Source organism: Triticum aestivum, chromosome 5A (assembly GCF_018294505.1).
Source record: "Triticum aestivum cultivar Chinese Spring chromosome 5A, IWGSC CS RefSeq v2.1, whole genome shotgun sequence".
In the NCBI taxonomy this organism is placed as follows: Eukaryota; Viridiplantae; Streptophyta; class Magnoliopsida; order Poales; family Poaceae; genus Triticum; species Triticum aestivum.
Window position 1 is genome coordinate 226,508,671 of NC_057806.1, and position 17,713 is coordinate 226,526,383.

The following is a 17,713-nucleotide window of genomic DNA, read 5'->3' on the forward strand; positions in this document are numbered from 1 at the left end:
TTGTCGCCCTGTGAGAGAGCGATCACCGGTGGTATCTGGCACTTGGAAGGGTGTGTTTTATTAAGTATCCGGTTCTAGTTGTCATAAGGTCAAGGTACAACTCCAAGTCGTCCTGTTACCGAAGATCACGGCTATTCGAATAGATTAACTTCCCTGCAGGGGTGCACCACATACCCCAACACGCTTGATCCCATTTGGCCGGACACACTTTCCTGGGTCATGCCCGGCCGTGGAAGATCAACACGTCGCAGCCCCACCTAGGCACAACAGAGAGGTCAGCACGCCGGTCTAAACCTAGGCGCACAGGGGTTTGGGCCCATCGCCCATAGCACACCTGCACGTTGCGAACGCGGCCGGAAGCAGAACTAGCCCCCTTAATACAAGAGTAGGCTTACGGTCCAATCCGGCGCGCGCCACTCAGTCGCTGACGTCACGAAGGCTTCGGCTGATACCACGACGCCGGGATACCCATAACTACTCCCGCGTAGATGGTTAGTGCATATAGACCAAATGGCCAGACTCAGATTAAATATCCAGATCTCGTTAAGTGTGTTAAGTATCCGCGAACGTCGACCAGGGCCAGGCCCACCTCTCTCCTAGGTGGTCGGAACCTGCCCTGTCGCTCCGCCTCAAAGATCCACTCGCGGGTGCTCCTCAAGCCGACCCGTCTTTAGTCACCACATGTATCATGTATAAAGTATATAGTATTTACCCGTGATCAACTCCCGAGTGATCACGGCCCGATAGTATAGCATGGCAGACGGACAAGGATGTAGGGCCACTGATGATAAACTAGCATCCTATACTAAGCATTAGGATTGCAGGTAAAGGTAACAACAGTAGTAGCAAGGACAGGCTATGCATCAGTATAGGATTAACGGGAAGCAGTAACATGCTACCCTACTCTAATGCAAGCAGTATAGAGAAGAGTAGGCGATATCTGGTGATCAAAGGAGGGGCTTGCCTGGTTGCTCTGGCAAGAGAGAGGGATCATCAACTCCGTAGTCGTACTGGGTAGCAGCGGCGTCGGTCTCGGTGTCTATCGAGAGAAGAGGGGGGAGAAACAATAAATATATAAGCAAGCATGTGCATAGTGATGCATGACATGACAAGTAACGACGTTAGAGGTGCCCTAACGCGGCAGTAGGTGATACCGGTGGAGGGGGATAACATCCGGGAAAATATCCCCGGTGTTTCGTGTTTTCGGGCAGAGGAGCCGGAGGGGGAAAGTTACGTGTTCGATAGGTTAGGGGGGTGTGGCGGACGAACGGGTTGCGTATCCGGGTTCGTCTTGTCGTTCTGAGCAACTTTCATGTATAAAGTATTTTTCATCCGAATTACGGATTATTTTATATTAATTTCTAAAGTTTTAATTCATTTTCTAAATTATTTTAATTCAATTTAAGTAGTAAAAAGCTATGTGTACACAACAGAAGCCAGCCACAGCCTATGACCTGTGGGGCCAGGAGACCTAGTTGACCAAGTCAATGGTTGACTGGTCAATGGTGTGAATAGTGCATGTGAGACCCACATGTCATTGTCACAATTTAATTAAAATAGGATTAAACACCTAAGCTAGTTAATTAGGTCAAATTAAGCAAGGTTAATTAATTAATTCACTTTACTATTTCCTTTTATTTTCCATTTTCATTTTTCTCTACTCTTATCCTTTTATCTGATTTACAGGGGGGGGCCCCACCTGTAAGTGGCTCAGGCCACCTCCCTCCTGTGCACGAACGCGCATAGGGAAGGGCAGGGGCGCGGCGGCCGAACCCGGCTCCGGCGAGGCCATGGTCGAGGCCGACAGGACGGAGACGTGGGGCGGCGGGTGCGCGCCTGCAGTGGAGCGTTGCCGAGGGTGCTCGGTCATGAGCAGCAGAGGGTGCGGCCGGGGACGCAGCAGCTGCGGTCGCCGGTGACAGCGGCACAGGAGGAGAAGCAGGGCGACCGCGGGCGTCGCCGGGTGTGGCGTGGACGTGTTCGGACAAGGCGCGGGCGAGCACGGCCATAGCGCGGGGCTGCGGACACGCGCGGGCGGCGTGTGCAGGGCTCAGCCAGGCACGGCCGGAGCGCAGCAGGGGCGCGGTGAGGTCGCGGTGAATCGGTACGGCGCGGGCGCGTTCGATCTATAGGGAAGAGGAGAGGAATGGAGGACGGCGGCTCACAGGGGAGCAGGAGGGGCATGGCAGCGGGCTCGTGGAGGAGTCGGGGAGGTCCGGCGATGCGGCACCGGCGACGGGCGGTGTTCCGGGCAGCAGCGGACGACGGAGGGCGGGCGCAGGGCGTCGGGGGGGGGGGGGGGGCGACGCGGCAGGCGCGGCGAGGGGCGCCGCTGAGAAAGAGGGGACGGGGGCGCGAGGATGCGGGAGGGGGCCGGCGAGGCGGCGTCAGGGTTCACTCCCCTCGATCCGATCTGGATCGGGGAGGAGGGGGAGAGCGTGTGGGGGGGGCGAGTGGGGCGACGGGGTGGGATTAGGGTTTCGGGGGGTGTGGGGTGGCCTATAGGCCAGGGGGCGGCCGGCTGGGCCATGGCCCAGTTGGGCCAAGGGGTCCAGGGGGGTCTCTTTTGTTTTAGTTTAGTTTTCTGTTAGTTTGTTTCTTTATTTTATTTCTTTTCTTCTTTTCTGTTTTAATTAAATTTCGGTGTTTATGAAAAACCCAAGTTGCACCTAAAATATTTTTAATACTTGTGCCGCTACCGCAATTAACTTGGCACCTAATATAAAATCATTTGTAATTGTTTATTATTTTATAATCATTTAACTAATTGTTTTTGCTACTATTTTATTCACTTTGAGTATTTACATATTTTATACAAGTGTGGTTTCTTCACCATAATTAACTACGCATTATTTGGCACAACCAGAACATTTTAGTTTTATTATTTGAAAACTTTTGTCGTTTGCCTATATTTTAAATTTGAATTTGAATCGGTTTCGAACTAACTCGAGATTAGCAACTACAAACGAGGTGACGTGGCATCATTAGCAAAGGATCACTGTAGCTTAATTACCCGGGCGTCACAATTCTCCTCCACTACAAGAAATCTCGTCCCGAGATTTAAGAGGTGGTGTAAGGGGGAAATTTGTGGTTGTGAAATTCTAACGGATCTTCTCGGTCTCGGTTGCTCTTCTCGAAGAGGTCGATCCCTTACATGGACGTCTTCATTTCTCTGCTTCATCGCATCATGATGAAATTGTCGTCCTTTCTTCAGGATCTCCATCGTTCTTACGAAAGAATAAGGATGGTTATTCCGAGAGAGCAGACCTCTACAAGGTTGACTACCTGGTCGATAACATCGGGGAAGGTGGTAGAAAGTAACTCTCGAATTGAACAAATGAAACACATCGAGAGCAAAGTAAGAAAGCACCATAGGAAGTTTCAAGCGGATAGAAAATCGTCGTTGCCTGAAACAATGCGTGTAAGGGGTTCAGAGCAACGAGAATTCGTATTGTGTCTGATACCAGAATAGATCACTTGGCAGGTGGCCCGTGAATTACATAAGAAGTCAAGCGCGAGGAATAACTTTGACAACAGGGTGTACAGGAGAGTCAGGTTTCGATCCTGTGTAACTGTGGGTTATGGGCCCACCATATGGTTAAAAGTATGAAGGCTGCTGACATCTTGTACGATCATGGAAGTCAGGCATGTCAGAGGGTAGTCTATCGGTTATGTCGACGACAACATCGGTACTAAGGGCGAGGGACGAAGAAATCCATTTTCCTGCTCGTTGAACGAGGCGGACCAATAGGCAAAGTTCTCGTCCATCGGTGGTTACTGAAATGACATCATCAGTAGCAACAGGGTCTTACTGACAGAGTGGTACAACAAGGTGTTTACATAAGCAGTGAATTATTACTGCTTAGATCATATAGATCACAAGAAACGTTACACCAAACAATAGAAAGGATAATATGATTATCAAATTAATCAGAACAACGGAAAGGAAAATGTGTTTAAACACATATATCAAGGGTATATCCTCCCCAAGTCAAGCAGAGGATCATATCCAAGACAGGATATAAAGTAGAAAACCTTTTAGGTAAGGGGGGAAGGAATATCATGATATTACCCATACAACGGTGTTAGGATAAATGATAAATAAAATTTAGCATCGTGCTTCAAATGTTCCTGTTGAAAATCGGAGTACCATTGACATGCTTCGAGATAGCATTGACATGGTCATCAGGTGAAGATCAGACTCTAGAAACACAAAGGATCCATCAGGAATAACTTGTAGAATAAGTCTTACAATTTCCTCAGGGAAGAATGGATAACCTTGTTAAAAAGGAAACATTAACACTAGGTCCTCCGGCCAGGTGTACTGGGCAAGACATCACCTTACCGGGTCATAAAAGAACATTGTTATTACCCTTGGAAATATATTCCAACCATCATATCTGACTGGGATTCAGATCTGGTCGGTGTTAGGATACCTCAGACTCAGGGTACCTGAGAAGAAAAGGTGTAACACACATTGACTAGATGATAATGTAAGATCCTTGGAAATGAACTATGGAAGCGAGTTCCAAAACAAGAGTTCATCATTTAACCAATAAAAGGACGAGGAGGTGGCTGATGGACTCAGCGTCAATTCCTCGAGATTTCCAAAAGGATGGATTTCCGCAACTATGTGAATAAGGAGATAACATTTCTCAGATCAGATGACATAAGGAGGTATGCTCGAGGAAAACATACACAATTAAACATTTGTTGAAAGGTGCGCCCAAAATATGGGTTGGGTTGCACGACCAATGTCAGAATGGTGATTCAATAATCAATAGTCTAAGAACGAACGGCCGACCATTAACTTCAAAGCAATAGGGTTGCTAGAAGGGCAGAATCCAAACAACACCGTTCACCTGTTGGTATCCTGGTTAGATCCAACACGGGGACCAAGAAAGAATGGTGATGGTGATAAGTATTACCTGTATCAAGAATTCTTAGGAGGTGGTGAAATTCTCACGACATTCTTGACATAAAGGATGGTATTTCTCATCAGGAATTCAATTGATATCCTTGAGGAGCTCGAAATGTTGATGATGATCATGACAATTTCTGTCGAGAGGTTTCATGGAGATGTAATCGGTCGGTAATGACATCAAGTCAAACGAATGATGAAGCGAAAGGTTATTGGAACCTTGGGTACGACACAAACTTGAAATCAAGTTTGTTGTTTGAGGTGAAACGATAAGACAAAGGAAGATCGACGTAATCTTAGCCCATCGTCGAAATTGTGCTCCGGAAAGAAGGACCAGGTAGCACAGTTAAAATTTGGCACGATAATGATATAGCCGAGTAGGCTCGGAATGACGTGATCGAGTTCAGACTCGTAAGTAATGAAGGTTACCAAGAGTTGTTGAATCGTAGTGCGGACTCAATTCAGTTGTCGATGTCCTTGAGGGGTTCTAACAACTGAGAACCCGTTGGAAAAATGGAATCGGCAAGAATATTAGTTGATGAAGAACTCATAAGAAGTTATGTATCCCGTGGTATCCTCGAGATACCAGGGGGTAATACTTGACGACAGATCAAAGTAGAGGTTGGACTGGGGTATTGCTCTGCAGAAGACAAGTGCTTAAACTTGCACGAGAAACGGTACCTAAAAGAGAACATGGTCGAAACCACGATTGCAAAAGGCCAGATCCCAGATATAATATGAACTTATACCAAGGGAGTAATTAATTTAAGAGAAGCTTTAATAATAAGATCTACATCGTGTCCATGGGCATGAACACAAAGTTCAAGGTCAACTCCCACTTCTTCAATGCATAACCTTACATTTACCTCCCCTTTTTGAAGTTGTAGTGCTGAAAAGTTATCTGACGAAGCGTCAGCAGGGTATAACCCGCATAAATTTCGAGGTCACACAAATTAAGGAAGGCATAGGTTCAACCCGTCAGGGTATCGTGGAAACATATACCACAAGCTTTGAGAGTAAATATTACCAGCTCGAAAGCAGAGCATGGTTGGCAAAAGGAGAGGATACAGATTACCAAAGGCATTATGTATCGGAGAAAGAACTCACAAGGTGATTAATTATGAAGGACATTGTCGGATAATAATCCAACAGTGGATATGGTGATCCACAATGGAGCTGATGTGAGTAACGATACCCAATCAGAGGGAGAAAGAATGCAAATGCATCGTTTTACAGAACATCTGAATAATTCAACGTTTAAATAACAAAGGAATTATGATTTTCAAATCAAGGGATCAGGAGCAAACGCTCTGATCAAGGACGAACAAGTTGAATAGACTTAGGGGTATAATCGATGGCAATCTGATTGGCCGAGGACCAGCTCACGTTTTAAATGACATCTGAGCTGGAAGGATGAATTCTATGATCTGAGTGAGGATTGCGAGAATTCGCAACATATTGAGTCAATGGACTCAAAATGATATTGACAAAGGTTGCCAATAAGATTACTATACTTATGGGATTAACCATAACGCAAGCAAGCAAGAATTTCAGGAGCAATAGGTTGCTCAGGATTTTCGGAAGACCGAATGGTATTTCGAAGAATTTTGTGAACTGCATGAATATCTGGGGATGAGCGGATACTCAATAAATGCGAGTAATTATCCGTAGTGGTATGCATGTAGCAAAGAACTGCAAGGCAGTAGGCACAAAGTATTCTCGGGGTATCTTATAATAACAAGATCGACTGGGAATAAAAGTAAGCACGACAGGTGTAAGTATTTATCCATAGGGATATTTTGGTGGAAGGGAATTGCAAAAGCAATGGCATAAGGTTTCGGGAGAACATCGGAGAGTATTGTCAGAATCTTCTGTTGAAGCAGTCGATCATCTGTAATGAAGGGGCTCTTCGGCAGGAAGTGGTAACGAGAACCTAGAGTTAGATTTTAGCAAAATCATTTAACCCGAGTAGGAGAGAGTCAGAATCCCAGAGTATAGACGAGGAATAAAAGATCCTAATACCACCCAATGGCGACGTGGGCCCGTAAGGCACACAGCCATGTTAGTAAAAGTTTTGTAATGACTAGACTCAACTTCGGCCAAGGAGTGTGGAAGGGGAATTCCTACAGGCAGTCGGCTCTGATACCAACTTGTGACGCCCCCGATTTAATCGTACACTAATCATACACGCAAACGTATACGATCAAGATCAGGGACTCACGGGAAGATATCACAACACAACTCTACAAATAAAATAAGTCATACAAGCATCATATTACAAGCCAGGGGCCTCGAGGGCTCGAATACAAGAGCTCGATCATAGACGAGTCAGCGGAAGCAACAATATCTGAGTACAGACATAAGTTAAACACGTTGCCATAAGATGGCTAGCACAAACTGGGATACAGATCGAAAGAGGCGCAGGCCTCCTGCCTGGGATCCTCCTAACTACTCCTGGTCGTCGTCAGCGGGCATCACGTAGTAGTAGGCACCTCCGGTGTAGTAGGAGTCGTCGTCGACGGTGGCGTCTGGATCCTGGACTCCAGCATCTGGTTGCGACAACCAGAATGAAAGGAAAAGGGGGAAAAGGGGGAGAAAGCAACCGTGAGTACTCATCCAAAGTACTCGCAAGCAAGGAGCTACACTACATATGCATGGGTATCAAATGGAGTAAGGGTATCATATGTGGACTGAACTGCAGAATGCCAGAATAAGAGGGGGGTAACTAATCCTTTCAAAGACTACGCTTCTGGCAGCCTCCGTCTTGCAACATGTAGAAGAGAGTAGACTGAAGTCCTCCAAGTAGCATCGCATAGCATAATCCTAACCGATGATCCTCCCCTCGTCGCCCTGTGAGAGAGCGATCACCGGTGGTATCTGGCACTTGGAAGGGTGTGTTTTATTAAGTATCCGGTTCTAGTTGTCATAAGGTCAAGGTACAACTCCAAGTCGTCCTGTTACCGAAGATCACGGCTATTCGAATAGATTAACTTCCCTGCAGGGGTGCACCACATACCCCAACACGCTTGATCCCATTTGGCCGGACACACTTTCCTGGGTCATGCCCGGCCGTGGAAGATCAACAACGTCGCAGCCCCACCTAGGCACAACAGAGAGGTCAGCACGCCGGTCTAAACCTAAGCGCACAGGGGTCTGGGCCCATCGCCCATAGCACACCTGCACGTTGCGAACGCGGCCAGAAGCAGAACTAGCCCCCTTAATACAAGAGCAGGCTTACGGTCCAATCCGGCGCGCGCCACTCAGTCGCTGACGTCACGAAGGCTTCGGCTGATACCACGACGCCGGGATACCCATAACTACTCCCGCGTAGATGGTTAGTGCATATAGACCAAATGGCCAGACTCAGATTAAATATCCAGATCTTGTTAAGTGTGTTAAGTATCCGCGAACGTCGACCAGGGCAGGCCCACCTCTCTCCTGGGTGGTCGGAACCTGCCCTGTCGCTCCGCCTCAAAGATCCACTCGCGGGTGCTCCTCAAGCCGACCCGTCTTTAGTCACCACATGTATCATGTATAAAGTATATAGTATTTACCCGTGATCAACTCCCGAGTGATCACGGCCCGATAGTATAGCATGGCAGACGGACAAGGATGTAGGGCCACTGATGATAAACTAGCATCCTATACTAAGCATTAGGATTGCAGGTAAAGGTAACAACAGTAGTAGCAAGGACAGGCTATGCATCAGTATAGGATTAACGGGAAGCAGTAACATGCTACCCTACTCTAATGCAAGCAGTATAGAGAAGATTAGGCGATATCTGGTGATCAAAGGAGGGGCTTGCCTGGTTGCTCTGGCAAGAGAGAGGGATCGTCAACTCCGTAGTCGTACTGGGTAGCAGCGGCGTCGGTCTCGGTGTCTATCGAGAGAAGAGGGGGGAGAAACAATAAATATATAAGCAAGCATGTGCATAGTGATGCATGACATGACAAGTAACAACGTTAGAGGTGCCCTAACGCGGCAGTAGGTGATACCGGTGGAGGGGGATAACATCCGGGAAAATATCCCCGGTGTTTCGTGTTTTCGGGCAGAGGAGCCGGAGGGGGAAAGTTACGTGTTCGATAGGTTAGGGGGGTGTGGCGGACGAATGGGTTGCGTATCCGGGTTCGTCTCGTCGTTCTGAGCAACTTTCATGTATAAAGTATTTTCATCCGAATTACGGATTATTTTATATTAATTTCTAAAGTTTTAATTCATTTTCTAAATTATTTTAATTCAATTTAAGTAGTAAAAAGCTATGTGTACACAACAGAAGCCAGCCACAGCCTATGACCTGTGGGGCCAGGAGACCTAGTTGACCAAGTCAATGGTTGACTGGTCAATGGTGTGAATAGTGCATGTGAGACCCACATGTCATTGTCACAATTTAATTAAAATAGGATTAAACACCTAAGCTAGTTAATTAGGTCAAATTAAGCAAGGTTAATTAATTAATTCACTTTACTATTTCCTTTTATTTTCCATTTTCATTTTTCTCTACTCTTATCCTTTTATCTGATTTACAGGGGGAGGGCCCCACCTGTAAGTGGCTCAGGCCACCTCCCTCCTGTGCATGAACGCGCACAGGGAAGGGCAGGGGCGCGATGGCCGAACCCGGCTCCGGCGAGGCCATGGTCGAGGCCGGCAGGACGGAGACGTGGGGCGGCGGGTGCGCGCCTGCAGTGGAGCATTGCCGAGGGTGCTCGGTCATGAGCAGCAGAGGGTGCGGCCGGGGACGCAGCAGCTGCGGTCGCCAGTGACAGCGGCACTGGAGGAGAAGCAGGGCGACCGCGGGCGTCACCGGGTGTGGCGTGGACGTGTTCGGACAAGGCGCGGGCGAGCACGACCATAGCGCGGGGCTGCGGACACGCGCGGGCGGCGTGTGCAGGGCTCAGCCAGGCACGGCCGGAGCGCAGCAGGGGCGCGGTGAGGTTGCGGTGAATCGGTACGGCGCGGGCGCGTTCGATCTATAGGGAAGAGGAGAGGAATGGAGGACGGCGGCTCACAGGGGAGCAGGAGGGGCATGGCAGCGGGCTCGTGGAGGAGTCGGGGAGGTCCGGCGATGCGGCACTGGCCACGGGCGGTGTTCCGGGCAGCAGCGGACGACGGAGGGCGGGCGCAGGGCGTCGGGAGGGGGGGGCGACGCGGCAGGCGCGGCGAGGGGCGCCGCTGAGAAAGAGGGGACGGGGGCGCGAGGATGCGGGAGGGGGCCGGCGAGGCGGCGTCAGGGTTCACTCCCCTCGATCCGATCTGGATCGGGGAGGAGGGGGAGAGCGAGTGGGGGGGGGGGCGAGTGGGGCGACGGGGTGGGATTAGGGTTTCGGGGTGTGTGTGGTGGCCTATAGGCCAGGGGGCGGCCGGCTGGGCCATGGCCCAGTTGGGCCAAGGGGTCCAGGGGGGTCTCTTTTGTTTTAGTTTAGTTTTCTGTTAGTTTGTTTCTTTATTTTATTTCTTTTCTTCTTTTCTGTTTTAATTAAATTTCGGTGTTTATGAAAAACCCAAGTTGCACCTAAAATATTTTTAATACTTATGCCGCTACCGCAATTAACTTGGCACCTAATATAAAATCATTTGTAATTGTTTATTATTTTATAATCATTTAACTAATTGTTTTTGCTATTATTTTATTCACTTTGAGTATTTACATATTTTATACAAGTGTGGTTTCTTCACCCTAATTACCTACACATTATTTGGCACAACCAGAACATTTTAGTTTTATTATTTGAAAACTTTTGTCGTTTGCCTATATTTTAAATTTGAATTTGAATCGGTTTCGAACTAACTCGAGATTAGCAACTATAAACGAGGTGACGTGGCATCATTAGCAAAGGATCACTGTAGCTTAATTACCCGGGCGTCACAATTAGTCTCATGAGTTTAATTTTTCCAAGTTTAGTAGGAACCATCATGAAAAAGAATTGCCTAGTAAGGATGAATTAATTGGTCTTGCCTCTATTGTTGTGCCACCTACTGATGCTTTAGAACAATATTTACTAGACCATGAGAATGATTTACATATGCATGAAAAAATGAAATAGATAATATTTTCTTTGAACAACATCCTCTACTTAAGCACAATTTTCCTATTGAAACTCTTGGAGGTCCTCCCCCACCTAAGGGTGATTCTGTGTTTGAATTAAAACAATTTTTAGACACTTTGAAATATGCTTATCTTGATGAAAAGAAGATATATCCTGTTATTATTAGTGCTAACGTTTCAGAATATGAAGAAGAAAGATTATTGAAAGTTTTAAGGAAGCACCGAGATGCTATTGGATATACTCTTGATGATTTAAAGGGCATTGGTCCCACTCTATGTCAGCACAAAATTAATATGGAACCTGATGCTAAACCCGTTGTTGATCACAAACGTCGGTTAAATCTGAAGATGAAAGAAGTGGTAAGAACGGAAATATTAAAACTTCTGGAAGCAGGTATAATCTATCCCATAGATGATAGTATATGGGTAAGCCCTGTTCATTGTGTTCCTAAGAAAGGAGGTATAACTGTTGTTCCTAATGATAAGAATGAACTTATTCCACAAAGAATTGTCACATCTATAGAATGGTAATTGATTTTAGAAAATTAAACAAAGCGTCTAGAAAAGATCATTACCCTTTGCCTTTTATTGATCAAATGCTTGAAAGATTATCTAAGCACACGCACTTTTGCTTCCTTGATGGATGTTCTGGCTTTTCAAAAATACATGTTTCTCAACCTGATCAAGAAAAGACCACTTTTACTTGTCCCTTTGGAACCTATGCTTATAGACGTATGCCTTTTGGTTTATGTAATGCACCTGCTACCTTTCAAAGATGTATGACTGCTATATTCTCTGAATTTTGTGAAAATATTGTTGAGGTTTTCATGTATGACTTTTCTGTTTATGGGAAGTCTTTTGATGATTGTTTAAACAATCTTGATCGAGTTTTGCAGAGATGTGAACAAACAAATCTTGTCTTGAATTGGGAGAAGTGCCACTTTATGGTTAATGAAGGCATTGTCTTGGGTCATAAAATTTCTGAAAGAGGTATTGAAGTGGTCAAAGCTAACGTTGATGCAATTGAGAAAATGCCATGTCCTAAAGATATAAAAGGTATTTGTAGTTTCTTATGTCATGTTGGTTTCTATAGGAGATTTATCAAAGACTTTTCAAAAATTTCTAGGCCTCTTACTAGTCTCTTGCAGAAGGACATTCCTTTTGTTTTTGATGATTATTGTTTAGAAGCCTTCGAAACACTTAAGAAAGCCTTAATTTCTGCACCTATTGTTCAACCACCTGATTGGAACTTGCCTTTTGAAATTATGTGTGATGCTAGTGATTATGATGTTGGTTCTGTTCTAGGACAAAGAGTTGATAAGAAACTTAATGTTATTTATTATGCTAGTAAAAATCTAGACAGTGCTCAAAGAAATTATGCTACTACTGAAAAAGAATTCTTAGCAGTGGTGTTTGTTTGTGACAAGTTTAGACCTTATATTGTAGATTCCAAAGTAACTGTTCACATAGACCATGCTGCTATTAAATATCTTATGGAAAAGAAAGATGCTAAACCTAGACTTATTCGATGGGTTCTCTTGTTACAAGAATTTGATTTACATATCATTGATAGAAAAGGAGTTGAGAACCCAGTAGCTGATAATTTATCTAGGCTTGAAAATGTGCTTGATGACCCACTACCTATTGATGATAGTTTTCCTGATGAGCAGTTAGTTGCAATAAATGTTTCTCATGGTACTCCTTGGTATGCTGATTATGCTAATTACATTGTTGCTAAATATCACCACCTAGCTTTACATACCAACAGAAGAAAAATTCGTCAATGATTTAAGACATTACTTTTGGGATGACCCACATCTTTATAAAGAAGGAGTAGACGGTATTATTAGACGTTGTGTACCTGAGCATGAACAAGGACAAATCTTATGGAAATGTCACTCCGAGGCTTATGGAGGGCATCATGCTGAAGATAGAACTGCTCACAAGGTATTGCAATCTGGATTTTATTGGCCTACTCTCTTCAAGGATGCTCGTAAGTTCGTCTTATCTTGTGATGAATGCCAAAGAATAGGTAATATCGGTAAGCGTCAAGAAATGCATGTGAATTGTTCACTTGTTGTTGAACCATTTGATGTTTGGGGATTTGATTACACGGGACCTTTTCCTTCCTCTAATGGGTATACACATATTTTGGTTGTTGTTGATTATGTTACTAAATGGGTAGAAGCTATTCCAACTAGTATTGCTGATCACAACACCTCTATTAAAATGCGTAAGGAAGTTATTTTCCCAAGGTTTGGAGTCCCTAGATATTTAATGACTGATGGTGGTTCACACTTTATTCATGATGCTTTCCGTAAAATGCTTGCCAAGTATGATGTTAACCATAGAATTGCATCACCATATCATCCTCAGTCTAGTGGTCAAGTTGAACTTGGCAATAGAGAGATAAAATTAATTTTGCAAAAGACTATCAATAAGTCCAGGAAGAATTGGTCTAAGAAATTAGATGATGCACTTTGGGCTTATAGAACAGCATATAAAAATCCTATGGGTATGTCTCCTTATAAAATGGTTTATGGAAAAGCATGTCATTTGCCTCTTGAGTTAGAACATAAAGCATATTGGGCAATCAAAGAATTCAATTATGATTTCAAACTTGCTGGTGAAAATAGGTTATTTGATATTAGCTCACTAGATGAATGGAGAACCCAAGCTTATGAAAATGCAAAATTATTTAAATAAAAAGTTAAAAGATGGCATGACAAAAGAACTCAAAAGAGTGAGTTTAAAGTCAGAGTATATGTTCTTTTGTACAACACTCGTTTCAGATTCTTTGCAAGAAAACTCCTCTCAATATGGGAAGGCCCATACGTCATCAAGGAGGTTTACTGGTCCGGAGCCATCAAAATAAATAATTCCAAAGGTACTATCCCGAAGGTTGTCAATGGGCAATGAATAAATCATTAAATCTCAGGTACGCCTATTAATGTTGAAAGTAATATTATCCAAACTATGACACCGGAAGAACACATAAAAGAGTCCTTCCGAAACACTCCAGAATCATGAAATTAAGGAGGTACATAATACGGTAAGTAAACGGACTCCGAAAAATCCGCAAAAATATTTTTTATCAGTTTTGGAATATTTTAGAATTTTGGGAATAAAGAAACTTCTAGGAAGTGTCCCCTGGTGGGCACAAGACACCAGGGCGCGCCAGGCTTGCCTGGTGTGCCCAGGTGGGTTGTGCCCACGTGGGACACCTTCCGTACTCCATTTTTCTACCATATGCTTGTCCCCCAAGATAAAAAAATCTATATATACTCCTTGAACCTGTTGATCACCGTATCGCGTAGAAATCCCCTATTCTCTTTTCTTGCTATTTTCTGTCAGATCTGTTGGGCCACACATCATGTCTTCTTCTTCCTCCAACAACATGGAATATGATTCTTGGTTGATGAAGATCGAGCTAAAGAGAGAAGAGCCCACGGGAGCTGTCGGAGGAGATGAGAGCAAGGAGGTTACCGTAGATCAGCCTCCGGTCTTCGAACAAGCACTGACAACTGAGGAGGAGGAAGATATCCTTAAACCTTACCTTACTCATCTTACCCTGCTGAGATTGAAGCCTTTCACATTATTGAAATAGTTTGCATACAGAATAAGTATCTCACTCGTGAAAATATTCTGCATCAAGAGCACATCACCCACCTCCGGAGCGTCATCCGTCGATTCGAGAATCTTTTTATCCTTAAGGATAGAATCACTTCATCACCACCATCATCATCTTCACCACCAAAAGAAAATTGAGTATCTGGTATGGGCACTCCCCTTGGCTTCCGCCAATCTTGGGGGAGGTGCCCCGGTATCTTATCATCCCACTATCTTTTTGCTTTTACTTATTTTAGTTTGATCTTTTGCTTTGGTTGAATAAAAGTTTAGTTCGATCATTTCTTCTTTGAGAGTTTGCTTAGTGATCTATCCTTGTAATCGTGTGCAAGTTATATAATAAAGTTTAGTATGAGTTTTTTCTTTCTTTACTTTCATGTTGCAAATAAAAGAAAAGAAATAAGAAAGGAAATAAATAAATAAAAGATTATATACTAATCCTATGATAGGTGATGGCACCACATAAGGAAAAGTATAAGTAGAAAATTTTAGTAGAGATCGACAAACATAACATTAGTCAATGATTCAACTCATGGAAGAATTAATAAGGGAAGAGAAGATTCACATATAAATATACTATCCTAGAAATCTTTTGTGGTTCTGAGCCCTCATGAAAATATTATATGCCAAAATTGTTGACGTTGGACAAGGAAGACAACTTAATGATTTATGTTTGTTCATATTCTCATAGAAGTCATATTGTCATAGATCCTTTAACATGTGGTGCTTGCCCCCTATCTTTGCTAGCCAAAAAATTCTGCACTAAGTAGATGTAATATCCCAAAATTCTAAATTTTGGAATGTTATAATAAATAGATAGATTTGACTGATTGTTTGATTGATTGTCTGAAAGTGAGTGAATTCGAAACTTTTTGAAAGTTAAATGAGAGGGAATAAAAGGACTTTCCCAAACTTTCATATTTGCTTTTTGATCTCCATGAATTCAAATTCTTTTCAAATACAAAACCCTTGATCGAAGATGATATGACTTCTTCCATTTAAAATTAAATGAAAGGGTATTTGAAAATAATTGAATTTCATTTGGAAATATTTCAATTCAGAAACTTTAAGCAACTCAATGATTTTCACGAGAGGAGATAAAATGACTTCTTCAAATTATGAAATATGAGTTGGGAGTTTCAAGGATCAAATTCAAAGTCCTTTTGAAATTATTTTCATTTTGGAATTGGTTGAGTTTTATTCAAATTATTTTTCTCCAAAAATAAAATATATGGAAAATAGGGTAACATGATTCCCTACATCATAAAATTGGAGAAAAATTAATTTGAAATCATTTTGGTATTTTTAAAATGATTTTTGTTGGATTTTAATAGACCAGTAGCACTCTTTGATTTATCTGAATTTGTGTGGATTTTATTTGAAGTTATAAAAATGTTCATGTCGTAGAAAAACTTTTTCTGAAAATTTTGATATATTATATGCCTATATAATATTTAAATTATTTTGCTTTTATTATTTTATTTGTTTGGAAAATAATGTTTAAAAAAAAGAGTCTTCCCTCACCGACTGAGCCGGCCCAGCTCCCAGGCCAGGCCACGGCCCAGCCCACACCGCCGCCATCCCCGAGCTCCCAAGCGGGAGACCGGCCGCCGCACGCCTCCCGAGCGCCGGTCTCGACGGCCGTGACCGCCCCGGCCTCTCCTTGGCCCCTTCCCCAAGGCCGCCGCCCCTTCTTATAAATCCGTCGCCGCCCTCTCTCTCCTGCAGCCGCCGCCTGCCTTCCCGCATCCCGAGCCGCCGCCGCCACAGATCGCCGCCGCGCCAGCGCTAGCTGCTGCCTCCGCGCCGCTGCTCTGCCGCGTCGCCGACCGCCGCCCGCGCCGCATCGCCGTGCCCCGCGCCGCCTCAGCCGTGCGCCTCGCCATCTCCTCGACGACTGGAGCCGCCCACCGGAGCCCCGTGCTGCCTCGCCGAAGCTCGCCGGTTCGATCTGCCGCTGCCGCCGACCGCTGCCGGTTTTCGGCGAAAAACCGATCGAACCGGTATAACCGCCGCCCGGTTTTCTCGGTTTTCCTTTTAGTTCGGTTTTCTGAAAAAAAAACCTAGGTTTGTTTTTTTTGGTTTATTACTTAACGAACGTTTTCTGTTTAGTTAGTTTAGTGAACGTTTTCTTTCTGTAGATCTGTTTAGCGAACGTTCGTTCGATAGGATTTTTCTTTTTCTTTTTAATTTCGGCCAGGGACCTATTTGTGAATACTTTATTTACAGAATAGTCCCTGCTCTTCAAACAAGCATAACTTTTACACCGTTTGTCCAAATCCAACGAAACCAACGCTCACTTCTTTGTTATGATCTTCTCTATCCTTTAATCCAACTCAAACATGTTTTTGAAAAGTTTAAAATTTGAATTAGATCAGATTTGAATTCAAACTTCGTTTGATCATAACTTGAGTTTCGTAGCTCCGTTTGAGTTGATTCTTTTTGCAAATCGAAGCTCTTGACCTAAACATTCTAATAAGGCCAAATTCACATAATTTTGGTACTGTTAGAAATTGTTTTATGTTGCAAGAGTATTTTCTTGGTTTTGATGTTTCCGAATCGTCTTCTTCGTTCTTTCTGATCTTTTGAGTGATTGCTTATGTGTGGTTACTATTGCTTGCTTACGATAGATTGACCGAAGTGTGACGAGTAGAGCTATCAAGAGTTTTGAGTGCGAATCATCTTCATCAACATTGCAGGCAAGTAACACTTTGATCATACCTTTTTCTACAACCCAGTTTTTCTTGCATTAGATCAATCCTTACACATTGCATGATTAGGATCTAATTAAATTGTGGGATGGGAAGTAGATGAGGTAGTACCTATTACCTGTTTATTATCAAACCTTTGGGAGTTACTTCTACATTTGCTTATTATGCCATGCTATGCTAGTAGACGTGGATTGGGTGAGTGATATCCATGACAGATGTGAGATTGATAATTACTGGTTTATCTAAGGTGGCAACCTAACACACATCTGGGTGGATTGAGGCACCTGGGTATTCCAGGACTTGCCTGTTTTTATTTTGGACCGCCACCCAGGCTCAAAGGGATCATGAGATTATTCATACTAGAAACTTCCGTGTGCAGCCACAAGCCATTATGGGCTCTAGCATAGTTG